The following is a 4551-nucleotide window of genomic DNA, read 5'->3' as shown; positions in this document are numbered from 1 at the left end:
CAGGGCCTGGGGCCACCTCTGCACAGGTGGCAACCATGCCCATCACTAAGTGGGGTTCTGTGCTAAAAAGACGTGTCTGTGGACCCCCATGGATTTCTAGGCCTCCACGCTGGCAGTCGCCTGGACAGGTGTGCCCCTGTGTGTCCAGCCCTGCAGCTGGAGCCTCCAGATCCAGACACCATGAACCGGAATTGGGCTCCCCACGTTAGCCTCGATGCTGTGGAAGGCCCAGGTGTCTACGTCAGAGCCGCTTCTGCCTGTGCCTTGTGCAGCAGGAGTTCACACATTCCTTGTTCTGTCATTGTTTTTCCCTTTATATCTAACACATTTTGTGCTGAAATACACTCAGCTAAGATGTATCATTTCAACGGTTTTTCAGGTTACAGCTCGGTGGCATTAAGTACATTCGTGTTGTGTGTGGCCCTCTCCACCATCTACCCCCGGGACTCGCTCATCACCCCAGCTGAAACTCTGTCTCAGTAACTCCCACTCCCCCTTCCCCTGCTCCTGGTAACCAACATTCTACTTTGTGTTTCTATGCATTTGAATATTCTGGGTACCTCCTATTAGTATGACCAGACAATATTTTTGTGTGTGTCTGGCTTATTTTAGTTAGGATAGTGTCTTCAAGTGTCAACCAAGTTTGGCATGCATCGGAATTTCATTTCTGTTTAAGGCTAAAGAATGTTCCATTGTAAGCATATGTCATGCTTACAGTGCAAGTTGTTCAGTGTAGTCCACATATCCTAACAATAGTAAGTCTTCAAATCCATGAACATGGTATGTCTTTTATTTACTTGTTTCTTTTCTAACTTCTTTCAGAAACATTTGTAGTTTTCAATTTGCAAGTCCTTTACCTCATTGATTAAGTTTAGTCTTAAGTATGAGTTTCTAAACTTATTCTTGGTGTTCTTATATGTGGAATTATTTTATTAATTTCCTTTTGGGCTTGTTGGTTTTTAGCACAACTGATTTTTTGAAGAGTATGTGTGCTAATTTTTATGTCCTGCTACTTTTCTAAATTTGTTAATTATTTCTAACAGTTTTTTTTTTTTTTTGGTAGACTTTTACGTTTAAGATCATGTTTTCTGTGAGAGCTAATTTTACCCTTTCCAATTTGGGTGCCTTCTATTTCTTGCCTAATTGTGCTGGATTTTTTTTTTTTTGCATTAATTTTGTATCCTGCTACTTTTTAAAATTTGTTAATTAGTTCTAAGTTTTTCAGTGGAATCGTTAGGGCTTTCTGTGCATAAAGTCATGTGATTTGTGGACAGAGTTAATTTTACCCTTTCTAATTTGGATATCTTCTCCTTTTTCTCCCCTAATTGTTCTGGGTAGAACCAGCAGTACTGTGGTGAGCAGGGATGGTGAGAATAGGCAACCCTGGCTGTGTGCAGGTGTAGAGGAGGCGTTCACCATGGAGTGGAATGTCAGTAGTAAAAATGTAACATTTTTCACATATGACTTTCATTATGTTGAAGTAGTTTCCTTGAAATTATGTTGAATTTTGTCAATGCTTATTGGGCATCAGCTGAAACGATCATTTAATTTTGCCCTTATTCTGTGAACGTGGGATTTTACTCTGATTGATTCTCATATGCCATCCTTGCACTCCAGGAACAAATCCCACTTGGTCATAGTACACGATCTTTCTTCTTTACATTTCTTTTATTTCAATTTTATTATATAATTTTAAAAATTTACATTTAATTATTAAATCTTTGTGGGGCACAACATGAATTTTCAAAAAATGTGGAAGACTTCCTGAATTTGCATGTCGCCCTTGTGCAGGGGCCACACTAACCTTCTGTGTATTGTCCAGTTTTAGTGTAAGCTGCCGAAGCGAGCATGGTCTATAACCTTAAGAGATTTCTATCTTACTTAGAGTTAATTCTTCTTGGATGTTCAGTTCATATCTATCTATCTATCTATCACACATTTGGGGCATTTTCAGACGTTTTTTAAAAAAAATCTCTCTTCTCTCTCTTTTCTTCTGTATATCTCTTTATTGATATTTTCATTAAAAAATCGTTATCGGATGTGTGTGCTCACTGGAGAGAGGCAGAGAGAGAAAGTGAGAAAGCACCCCCCCGGGGGGATGATCACACTGAATCCTGTACTCCTCCATTCTCCAGACGGTGTTTTGTTCGTTTGTTCGTTTGCTTGTTTTTAAGCTGCTGGGTCTGGGACTCTAACCACACAGTCGGCCATGTGGGATCCAGCCACTTTAACCCCTGTGCCACCTGGCTGACCTGATCTTCCCATTTTGTTCATACACTGTGTTCTTGACTGCTCAACTTTTCCTCTACTTCTCTGAACATCTTTACGACAGTTATTCAAGTCTTTGTCTAGTAAGTCTGTTGTATGGTCTTCAGGACTTTTTTGTTTTTGTTTTCCTTTCTTTTTTTTCCTTGAGAGGTTTTCGCTATAGGGTGCATGAACTCGCCAGAAAGACAGAGAGACAGAGAGACAGAAGGTGAGAAATCACGCCCCAGGGGGGATGGCCACGCCACAATCCCTTCTCCTCCATGCTCCTCTCGGGATCTTGGGCACGCATGCACACGCACCCGGCGTGAATTTAAGTCATAGGGTCCGGGACTCGAACTGCGGTCGACTACATGGGAGTCCAGCAACATAGCCATTATGCTAACTGCTGGTTCCCACACTTTCTTATTTCTTGGTATGCCTTGTGTTTTGTTTTGTTTTGGTTGAAAAATGGACATAGGCATCTTAAAATGTGCTATGATCATTCTGAAAACCAGAATCCTCCCCTCCCCTAGGACTCTTTATTATTTCAATTGCTGTAATGTGCCTATGGTATGCCCCCGGGTACACTTGTTTCCTGAAGACGCACTTTAGAGGAGGCTCTGGGCTCCAAGACACCAGGCCTCCAGGGGGGTCACCACAGGCCGCCCTGCTCCCCAAGTCAGGGCCGGCCCGCTGCTGTGTTTGCTCCCCACTGGCTGGAACCTGGGTCAGGGTGGGGTGGGGACACTGAGTCCTGGCTAATGGCAGCACAGTGCCCCGCGTCACCTTGAGTGGTGACCTGGGCCGTCTGCTCAGAACAGACCCCGCACCTTGCAGAGAACACTCTAGATGCTTTCCCCTTTCACTCAGTTTTTGAAGGCAAAAAGCGGAGGCTGGATGGAGCGCAGAAACAGCAAGATGCTCTTCAAGGCGGACCACGGGCTGCCTGGGGCCCGCACCTGGGGTCCCCCGAGCCCAGGGCACACAGGTGCCCGTGATCCAGGTGTCTGGAACGGGGCAGATCGCAGGGCAGGACCCCGCTGGGGTGCTCTCTCAGGAGTGAACTACACGAACACACAGACCTTGACAGGGAAGGGGGGTCTGGAAGCACGTCTGCAACGCCGTAACCTATCATCAGTATTCACCCCGTCCGGGATTCGAACTGCGGTCGACTACATGGGAGTCCAGCAACATAGCCATTATGCTAACTGCTGGTTCCCACACTTTCTTATTTCTTGGTATGCCTTGTGTTTTGTTTTGTTTTGGTTGAAAAATGGACATAGGCATCTTAAAATGTGCTATGATCATTCTGAAAACCAGAATCCTCCCCTCCCCTAGGACTCTTTATTATTTCAATTGCTGTAATGTGCCTATGGTATGCCCCCGGGTACACTTGTTTCCTGAAGACGCACTTTAGAGGAGGCTCTGGGCTCCAAGACACCAGGCCTCCAGGGGGGTCACCACAGGCCGCCCTGCTCCCCAAGTCAGGGCCGGCCCGCTGCTGTGTTTGCTCCCCACTGGCTGGAACCTGGGTCAGGGTGGGGTGGGGACACTGAGTCCTGGCTAATGGCAGCACAGTGCCCCGCGTCACCTTGAGTGGTGACCTGGGCCGTCTGCTCAGAACAGACCCCGCACCTTGCAGAGAACACTCTAGATGCTTTCCCCTTTCACTCAGTTTTTGAAGGCAAAAAGCGGAGGCTGGATGGAGCGCAGAAACAGCAAGATGCTCTTCAAGGCGGACCACGGGCTGCCTGGGGCCCGCACCTGGGGTCCCCCGAGCCCAGGGCACACAGGTGCCCGTGATCCAGGTGTCTGGAACGGGGCAGATCGCAGGGCAGGACCCCGCTGGGGTGCTCTCTCAGGAGTGAACTACACGAACACACAGACCTTGACAGGGAAGGGGGGTCTGGAAGCACGTCTGCAACGCCGTAACCTATCATCAGTATTCACCCCCACAGAGCGCAACGGCGCCTGCACCACTGGCCGATAAAGACGTGGCCGCACTCAGGGCCCCTCGGGCCTCCGAGTCGGCCCCACCCTCACTCTTGCCCTGTAGGGTCCCCACCCTGTCACCATGTTGACAGTACCCGCCTTTCCTCACACTCTACCCGAGCTTCCGCCCCAAACGACACAGTGCCTAGTTTGTCTTTTCTAGGTTTTTACGATGAGGAGCGTACACTCACCAGAGAGAGATGGGAGAGGGAAAGTGAAGTCACCCCCTTTTAAGCTGCCGGTACTGTGACTCAAACCATAATCAACCTGCTGGCTCCACTGCCTCGTTTTTTTTTTTTTTTTTTTTTTTTT

The 4551-nt window shown here is 47.4% G+C and overlaps 1 non-coding gene across 1 annotated transcript; it reads right to left on the bottom strand.

Moving 5' to 3' along the window:
• Positions 1-1746: 1746 nt before the first annotated feature.
• LOC114007661 (U6 spliceosomal RNA) lies at positions 1747-1848 on the bottom strand. Its single transcript, XR_003549250.1, has one exon. It is a non-coding gene; the product is annotated as a U6 spliceosomal RNA (small nuclear RNA).
• Positions 1849-4551: the final 2703 nt, after the last annotated feature.

Source organism: Tupaia chinensis, unplaced genomic scaffold, assembly GCF_000334495.1.
Source record: "Tupaia chinensis unplaced genomic scaffold, TupChi_1.0 Scaffold000214_1, whole genome shotgun sequence".
In the NCBI taxonomy this organism is placed as follows: Eukaryota; Metazoa; Chordata; class Mammalia; order Scandentia; family Tupaiidae; genus Tupaia; species Tupaia belangeri.
The sequence above is the reverse complement of the archived record's forward strand: the minus strand, read 5'-3'. Positions and strand labels throughout refer to the sequence as shown.